Below are 10,197 nucleotides of genomic sequence, written 5' to 3'. Positions count from 1 at the left end.
GTCTCTGCGGTTTACGGTTTCGGAGGAGTAGCGATAACAAGGTTTTTCGCACAAGGGGCAATAACTTTTAAAAGGGCTAAGCTTAGGGGACAAGATTGAAATTTTTGAAATAGTTTTAAAAGTACATATAAAAGATGCAAAGATATATTGTATATGTTGAAAGACAAGAGAGCTATAAAAAGAGCTTTATTTCTCATATTTGGAATGACCTTGACCTTTGATCTTGACATAATCTTCAAGGTCTAGGGTTAAATAATTTAATGCAGTTGGTTTCATGTCTCTACGACTTATCGTTTTAAATTTTTTTTTTTCATTATTTGTAAACTTCAAAAACTTTCAGGGGCAATAACTCATAAAAGGGCTCAACGAATCCTTTCGTAATGAATAGATTGAAGAGTCTTCTCAATTAGTCGAAGACATTGGTGAAGGTTTCGTAACTCTACGGTTTACAATTTCGGAGGAGTAGCGATAACAAGGTTTCTAGTGAAAGGGGCAATAACTGCGAAAGGGGTCATAGGTTATATGCATTGGGTCAAATTTGTTCATAAGTTTTAATGACCTCTACGATGAACAAAAAATCTTTTCGATAAATATCGAAACAAAATAATCAGCGGAAGAAAAATAATAAGAAAAAGAATAAGAATAATAATAAAAATAAACAGAAGAAAATCAATAGGTTTTTCCACAGAAAGGTGGAAAGACCTAACTAGTAGAGTAATTGTTCTCGAACAATTAGAGTTTTTCCACCTTCTTTAAATTTCATATATTTCTCATATTTTACTCTCTAAAGTTAATTTTTATACAAAAAGAATCCATAAATGGCTTGAGAGATAGAAAAAATGAACATTTTAAAAAAATTGAAATGACTTTGATCTTTGACCTTGAATAAATATTGAAGGTCAAAGGTCAAGTGTCATATTGCACTTGACCCACTGCTTCTACGACTTTCAGTTTTAAAGTTATAAGGTATAATAGTAAGCACAAAGACGTTAAAGGGCGATAACTCATATAAGGGGTCATCGGATACTTTCTCACTAAATAGACTGAAGTTGTGTCTAAAGACTCTTAAGACATTAGTGAAGGTTTCGTGTCTCTACAGTTTACGGTTTCGGAGGAGTAGCGATAACAAGGTTTCAGTAAAAGGGGCAATAACTTTTAAAGGGGTAAATCTTAGGGGACAAATATGAAATCTTTGAAATGGTTTTAAGAGGACATATTAATGATTAAAGATATTTAGTATATGTTAAAAGACAAAAGAGATATAAAAAGAGCTTAATTTCTCATATTTGGAATGACCTTGACCTTTGACCTTTGTATATATTTAAGGTCAAAGGTCAATGAATCTCATGCAGTTGGTCCCATGTCTCTTTGACATCGTTTTGAATTTTTTTTCTTATTTGTAAACATCAAAATCTTTCAGGGGCAGTAACTCATTAAAGGGGCCAACGAAAACTTTCGCAATGAAAAGATTGAAGAGTCCTCTCAATTAGTCGAAGACATTTGTGAAGATTCCGTTCCTCTACGGTTTACGGTTTTTGTAGGAGTAGCGATAACAAGGTTTTTCGTACAAGGGGCAAGAACTCCGAAACGGGTCATAGGACATACTCGTTGGGTAGTTTTTCGCAATAACTTTTGATCTTGAGTATCATGAACTATAAAATTTTTCGATAAGTCCTTCGGTTCAAAAGGCCGTAGCGGAAAAATAATAACTAGGAGACTAATTTTTCTTGAACAATTAGAGGTCTTTCCACCTTCTTTAAATTTCTTTAATTTTTTTTTATTATACTCTCTAAAGTTAATTTTTATACAAAAAGAATCCATAAATAGCTTGAGAGATAGAAAAAATGAAAATTTTAAAAATTTTGAAATGACCTTGACCTTTGACCTTTACAACATATTGAAAGTCAAAGGTCAAGAATCACATTGCAATTGTTTCCATGCTTCTAGGTCTTGTACTTTTGAAGTTATAAGGCCTACTGTTAAGTGCAAAGACGTTAAAGGGCAATAACTCATATAAGGGGTCACTGGATCCTTTAGCACTGAATAAATTGTAGTTGTGTCTAAAGACCCTGAAGACATTAGTGAAGAATTGATGTCTCTACAGTTAGGGGACAAGAATGAAATCACTGAAATAGATTTAAGAGCACATATTAATGATGCAAAGACAGATAGTATACGTTGAAAGACAAAAGAGATATAAAAAGAGCTTTATTTCTCATATTTTGAATGACCTTGATCTTTGACCTTTGTATGTATTTTAAGGTCAAAGGTCAATGAATCTTATGCAGTTGGTCTCATGTCTCTACAACTTATGGTTTTGAAAATTTCTAATTATTTGTAAACATCAAAAACTTTCAGGGGCAATAATTCATAAAAGGGGTCGATCAATACTTTCGCAATGAAAAGATTGAAGAGTCTCCTCAATTAGTCAAAGACATTAGTGAAGGTTCCGTACCTCTACGGTTTACGGTTTCGAAGGAGTAGCGATAACAAGGATTTTCGTACAAGGGGCAAGAACTCCGAAAGGGGTCATAGGTCATACTCGTTGGGTAGTTTTTCGAAATAACTTTTGATGTCGAGTATCATGAACTATAAACTTTTTCGAAAAGTCTTTCGGTTCAAAAGGCGGTAACGGAAAAATAATAATAATAAACACTAGGAGACTAATTGTTCACAGAACAATTAGAGGTCTTTCCACCTCTCTTTATTTTTTTAGAATATGTTTTCTTTTCTTTTCTTTTTTTTCTGCTTTTCAACAAACAAAAGAATGCAAAATGACGACCCAAAACTTCATCTGCACTTATTAAAAGTAACCAAATACATCAATTGATAACTAAAGGAATTTTTGTGTTTCAAAGACTTATTATTTCTGGATGGGAGAAATAAATATGTTTGTTGCAATGAACTCTGAAGTCTTAAAAGTACGTACCTAAAATTAAATGAAAAATTTTACTTCGACTTGAAAATCAAATTAGAAAAACTTCTTTGTGATTAATGTTGGAAGACATAACTTATCATGTAAAATGGAATGATTATTAATTTTCAAGAGCTTGTAAAAATATAAGATTTCCAAGCCAAGGAGATAATTAGGGAGGGAGCTTCAAACCACTAACGTGTGCTTCTATTTTTTTTTTTAATTTCACATACATACACTATGGACGTACACGTATGTATAAAGTAACATACATATTTAACTTAATGACTTTTTACACTCCAAGAGTTTACTGGTATTTGTTCAGTACATAAATGCATAGTACTGATACGTCATTAAGTCATGTATTTTCTTAAAATAAAAACGTTCTATTAAATTTTACAATTAGTTAAATTCTTAAGTGATTACACCAAAAACGACAAGGATTAAAAAAAAAACAAAAACTGAACATCCATTTCCGGAATATGATCCGTCTTTCAACCGCGTTTTATTTCAATATTTCTATTTCCCGGTTGTGAAACCACGTTTCGCCACGTTTGCTGAGTTTGTGTACCTTGTTGATATTCGTGGATTCTGAACAGAAAATCCTCTTTGAATTCATACATACACGCCTGTGAAGTAAGTATATGATATGTGGTTGTTAATTTATTGTTATTTATGGAAAATGATTGTAAAAAAGGACATAGGAAGATACCATTACATGTACCACGTAAGCGGCCATCACCTGATCACAACTGAGCACTACTGCATATACGCAAATCAACAAAATTCTCAAACAAGTCTATGATTATGCTAGAGCTTTAAAAATATACTTTATTTATGGAAGCTCATAAACATGGGATTTTTATGTATTTTTTTACAAGTTACAACAATACATAGTTGAATTTATGTCTCTGTCATAGAAAAATGTAAGATTAACAGATTCATGGTAAACGTTCATTGCCAAGATAACAAGAATGGAAATAAACATTTTTATCCGTCTGTCTTTTTTCCTGTTTTTATTTTACCTGTGCATGAATGAGGAAAACTATTTAAATTATTGCATATTCTAAAATAAATATATAAAAATGTAAATATGATACATTGTTTACATGTCAGTGGGTTTAGGCAAAAAATAAATCTTTCAGATATGAAAAGTGTGTTTTGTTCTCATAATATGTGATTATAGAATTCTAAGTAAATTTGATTCAGAAAGGTAAACATTTATGTACAACAGAGATGTTGAAGTTGGCATTTATATAATGAAAAGGACATGCTAGTATAATCGATTTTGTTTTGAAATGTGCTTGATTTTTTTTTTTTTTTTTTTTTTTTTTTTTTTTGGGGGGGGGGGGGTGGTTGTGGTTGTAAGAAACAATTCTCTTAATGAACATCCATGAGATATCTAATGAATAAACTTGCTGGAAAATTTCTTCAATATTGGTTCAAAATATAAAATACATTATCTTCAATTTCAAATGCCTATAATTTCTCACCTCATACACCTTCAAAAAATCATATTTTGAAAATGAGATATGTGATTTATAATTTAATTAATATATTTTTTAAGTAATTGAAATTTAATTGCAATTCATTGCAAATTGATATTATTGTTATATGATTGAAAATTTTGGCAAAGCAGTTGTAATTTAAATTAAATACTGATCCAATCCCCATGACAAAGATAATAAACTCAGTGCCAAATATTAACAAGTTAAAATTAGTATTTAATGAGCCTGTTCTTTTCTGAATCAGACTTTTTTTCTTCCTCCACACCATACTCTTAATACTTTCATTTGAACTATGCTACATTTGAAGAAAAAAAAAATAGATGTAGATAATATATTAAAAGTGCCTTTTTTTTTCTTTTTGCAAGAATTTTTTTTTTAAATGTCTAATCTGGATGTTGTATATCCCAAAATATTGATTGTAAATATTGTAAATTTTAAAGTCCCTTATAATAAAATCCATTGTTTAGAATGTTGTCTAATCCATCCAATTTCTTTGGAACCAGTGGTGTCCGGATTAGACAAGTTTCACTGTATATCAATTAGCTCAGTTATATTCAGTCAGAGTGCCTTAACAAGACTGTGCAATTATGATGATTAATTTTTTACAATGCATTATATTGTATTGAACACAATTTTTTTCACACATAATCATGAGACATGCTATTATGGTTAATGTAAGGATGGGATTGTTAAAAAAAATTCAGAACTGGACTCTAAATACCACTATGTGTGTAATTCATTGAAAACAGAAAAATGTTTAAATACATATTCTACAAAACTATTGATATATAGGCACAGGATTTTCAGAAGCAGTTTATCAGTTTTTAGCTCTTCTGAGCAAAAGATTCAAAGAGCTAAAGCTATGGCCATTTGTGCGGTGTGCGTAAACTTTTTAGAATATGGGCCAAGTACCCATTGGCCAATTATTGTCAAATTTGTCACAGGGTATCCTTGGCCCAAAGGTTCCCGTTTATACTAAAACTAGGGTTTTGACCCTTAAACAAGGGGAGAAAATAAGGAAATAGAAACAAAAGTACTGGTTGCTAAAAAATCTTCTTCTCAAGAACCACTGGACAGATTATCACCAAACTTACACAAAAGGATGAGGATATGTTGTAGATTGAAATTTGCAAAGGGATTAACCCTGGGACAAAGGGTGTGGTCTCAAGGTCACTTCAGAGTTGACCAAAAATTACATTTTATGAAAATGTTGATATTTTGCTTACTAAGATGAGTAGGATCATCAAATCTTGTCAGTTGATGCATTTAAGGACCTCATATCATGTCGACTCAAAAGTAGGTCACGGTGACCTATTTTTCTAAATTTTGCAGCCATTCTTTTTCAAAATGATTTGAAGACATATTTTGAACAATTTAAGGCCTATGATTATCAAACTTTGTCAGTTGATGTATCTTGGGTCCTCAAAGTACATTGACTTAGAATTAGGTCACCTTGACCTACTTTTTGAATTTTATGGCTAATCTTTTTCAAAACAATGGAGGCCATTAATTCGAATACTGAGAGGTTTAGAATCATTAAATCTTGTAAGATGATGCATCTTGTTGCCATAAAACATATTTATTAAAAAAGTAGGTCAGAGTGACCTACTTTTTGAACTTTGCAGCATTCGATTTGAAAGCATTTTAGAGGCATAATTTGGACATTTTAAGGCCTGTGATCATGAAACTTTGTAAGTTGATGCATCTTGGGTCCTCAAAAACATCAACTGAAAAGTAGGTCAATTTACCAGTATATGACTATAATTAAATATTTCAATTACTAATTGGCTTAGAATCATCAAACTTTGTCAGTTGAATCATCTTGGGTCCTAGGAGTACAACAACTGAAAAGTAGGTCACCTTGACTTTCTTTTCGAAATTTATGGCTTTAATTAAATATTTCAGGTACTAATTGGCTTAGAATCATCAAACTTTGTCAGTTGATGCATCTTGGATCCTTGGAGTACGACAACTGAAAAGTAGGTCACCATGACCTACTTTTGAAATTTTATGGCTGTATTTAATATTTTTGGGTACTATTTGGCTAAGAATCATCAAAATTTGTCAGTTGATGCATCTTGGGTCCTCGGAGTACAACAACTGAAAAGAAGGTCACAATGACCTAATTTTCAATTTATATGGCTATAATGAAATATTTCGATTACTAATTGGCTTAGAATCATCAAACTTTGTCAGTTGGTGCATCTTGGGTCTTCGGAGTAAGTCAACTGAAAAGTAGGGCACAATGACCTACTTTTGAAAATTTATGGTTTTAATTAAATTTTAGGTACTAATTGGCTCAGAATCATCAAACTTTGTCAGTTGATGCATCTTGGGACCTTGGAGTATGACAACTGAATAGTAAGTCACCATGACCTACTTTTGAAATTTTATGGCTGTATTTAATATTTTCGGGTTCTATTTTGCTTAGAATCATCAAAATTTGTCAGTTGTTATATCTGGGGTCCTCACAGTAGGTCTACTGAAAAGAAGGTCACCGTGACGTACTTTTCAATTTATATGACTATAATTAAATATTTCCGGTACTTATTGGCTAAGAATCATCAAACTTTGTCAGTTGATGCATCTTGGGTCTTCGGAGTTGGTCGACTGAAAAGTCGGTCACCATGTCCTACTTTTGAAAACTTATGGCTATAATTAATATTTCAGGTACTAATTGGCTTAGAATCATCAAACTCTGTCAGTTGATGCATCTTGGGTCTGCAGAGTTAGTTGACTGAAAAGGAGGTCACTGTGACCTACATTTGATATTTTATGGTTATAATTTTAAAAAATATTTTAGGCATTAATTTGCTTAGAATCATCAAACTTAGTTGATGCATCTTGGGTCCTTAGAGAATGACAAGTGATAAGTAGGTCACTGTGACCTACCCTCAGGTACTAATGTTTAGAATCATCTTGGTTTCTCAGAGTGTTTCATCAAAAATGTAGATCATGATGACCTACCTTCGGAATTTCAAGTCTTTATCTAAATATACAGGATACTTAGAGACTTCAAATAGAAGTGATAGGTTGTACAGTTTATAAGAAGAGCAATTCAATGCCCTTGGGCTTCTTGTTTTTCTATGCTAGGTATTACAGTGAAGCTTATTGATATTTTTAGAATGAACCCTATTTAAAGATGATGTATTTGTTTTTTAATGCCTTTTTTTTTATTAGAATGAAAGACAACTTGAAGAGTGGAGTAGAAAAATCATCTGTTTTGTTGAATACAGCATAATTTATTTTTGTTGCATTTAAGCATCGGCCTGCTTAATATTGGTATGTTTAATGAAAATAAATAAATAAAGTATTGTACATTGTGCAGCTTTTGTGTCCACAATTTACTTAAAGTGGTGGTTTTCATTTAGCTGTGGCTTTGAAAATGAGGAAGGTATTTTACTTGCAAGACTATATAAAGAAAGCCTATATATAAATCTTCATACAAGCAATTGAAAAAAAAAAAAAAAAAAAAAAGTATCACCCAATGGGTTAAGGTTTTGTCAAAGGTCAACATGTCCAAAAATTTATTTTTACAATAGCTCCAAAGCTATGTGAGGTATAAAGTTAAAACTTTTACAGTTTATAAATATATCATTGATTAACAGATAGAAAGTATCACTTGATAACAAATACTTAAAAAAAAAATATTTATTGAGAAAAATTCTTTTTTAAAAAATGCATATATTTTTTAAAAATGCACCTGCTTAATTCTGTACTTTTAGTGAAAACCATCATTGCATAAATAATATATGTTTATCAATGAAGGGCAAGTTGGACTTCGATAGCCTCTGGAAAGTTGTTTTCCCTGTTTATTTTGTCCAAATGTTAAGATTTGAAACCGAAAGTACATTGCAAATGACGGATTTTATAGGGGTCTTGTCTTTATACATGACATGCTTTTAATAACAGCCTTTCAGCGATCATTCACGTCCAACTTGCCCTTCATTGATAACCATATATTATTTCTGCAACGGGTTTTGGGTAAGGGCAAGGACATATGGGAAAAAAAAAGTCATTAAAATTTAAGCAAAGATTTCAAAAGTATTCAAGTTCAGTCCTCACTTAACCTCATCAATTAAATCATGTATTTCATATGCTGTGCCAAAAAGCAGATTGTAATGTTTGAACTTGGCAATTAGTGGTTTAATTTGATTACCAAGCTGAAAATGTTTTGAAATATTATCTCTCATTTAAGACAATACAAGGTGTTGCTATAATTTATAAAATTTTATTCTGTTTCTCTTAGACTACTTCCCTTCATAATACAAGAAAACTTTTCATATTTCTTTAAAAATTTTGTTAAATTTTCAATCAAAATTAAATACAAGGTTTAAGAACTAATGAACAGGAAGTGTTGCAAAATTAGGATTTTATTTAAAAGGTTTTCTGAATGAATATCCATTCCTCTGTTTTAAGAGAACTTAAGAATCATTTTCCTTGTCATGATACTTTCTGGGTACAATATAAGCATAAACTTGCTAAAATGAAGATACTCATTAACTAAGTCCGAAAAAAATATCCTACAATATATGAGGACAAAAAAAATGGATGCATCCAAATTTGCACTTAATTTTGATTACCGAACTATATATTAAAATTGGGAATATTAAATGTTAAATTTAAGGTTTATTCTTGATGAATACCAATATCAAGGTCAATGGTAATTATATACTTTTCAGCTCATCTGAGCCAAAGGCTTAAGTGAAGCTTTCTAATCAAAGTTTGTCTGAAATGCATCCGTCTGTTCACTAACTTTTTTTTTTTGAAAAGAGAAGTGAAAATTAACGGAATCTTTTAAAAATCTTTTCCAAAACAAATAGGCAAGAAAAGTTGAAACTTAGGCAAAAGGTTAGTTAAATAGTGCATTCAATTTTGATCATTTGATCAAATCATGAGTACCTGAGGATAGAAGGGGGCCACACATAGGTGATCAAAGTGATCAAGTCAGTTCAAATGATGTCCCGGTGTGTGTGTGTTGGGGGGGGGGGGGGGGTATTAAGGTGGGATTACAGTGAGCAATTAAAGTTGTAAACAGGAATAATATATATATATATATATATATATATATATATATATATATATATAGATAGATAGATAGATAGATAGATAGAGAGAGAGAGAGAGAGAGAGAGAGAGAGAGAGAGAGAGAGAGAGAGAGAGAGACTCTTTAAAAAATCTTTTCACTAGGTATTATTAATATGGAAGCATCGTCAGGTAGTGTATATAGGGTAAAAAAAACTATAAAAAGAATCTGATCTAGAACAGCAAAGGTATGTAAAGTCATAAAGATATGGAAGCATCCTTAGTGTAAATTCTAGCTTTTCAAATCATGAGGGTTTGGGTGAGGCACAATGGAAGATCACTGTTTTACATAGCAATATATAGAGTGGAAATCTATAAAAAATCTTCTCAAGAAAAGCAAAAGCTTGATTAGTCATACTGATATGGAATCATCCCAAGGTAGTGTAGATAAAGTTTATGTAAATCATGACCCCCAGAGGAAGGTTTGGGCCACAGTATGTGATGCACATTTTTACATAGGCATGGATAAGAAAACAGCAGGGAGATAGTGACTTCGGTGAGCATTGTGACCTGCAAGTCTTTTGTCTCTTGATTGGATAGCGTATTTCACAACCAAATTCTGTTCTATGACTGAAATAATTTATTGAAATTTAATGACTAAATTTTGGGGATTTTTTTTTTTTCAGATCATGCCACGTAAAGCAAAAAATCTTCTGCAAGAAAAGCATCTGAGCAGCGACTTAGAATGCA

The 10,197-nt window shown here is 31.5% G+C and overlaps 1 long non-coding RNA gene across 1 annotated transcript; it reads left to right on the top strand.

Moving 5' to 3' along the window:
- Nucleotides 1-3,464: 3,464 nt before the first annotated feature.
- LOC133201534 (uncharacterized) lies at nucleotides 3,465-7,740 on the top strand. Its single transcript, XR_009723107.1, has 2 exons — nucleotides 3,465-3,550; nucleotides 7,603-7,740. It is a non-coding gene; the product is annotated as an uncharacterized LOC133201534 (long non-coding RNA).
- The last annotated feature ends 2,457 nt before the right edge of the window (nucleotides 7,741-10,197 follow it).

This window comes from Saccostrea echinata, unplaced genomic scaffold (genome assembly GCF_033153115.1).
Source record: "Saccostrea echinata isolate AGI-Se365-2 ecotype Australia unplaced genomic scaffold, CSIRO_AGI_Sech_v1 ptg000044l, whole genome shotgun sequence".
Classification (NCBI taxonomy): Eukaryota; Metazoa; Mollusca; class Bivalvia; order Ostreida; family Ostreidae; genus Saccostrea; species Saccostrea echinata.
The sequence above is the reverse complement of the archived record's forward strand: the minus strand, read 5'-3'. Positions and strand labels throughout refer to the sequence as shown.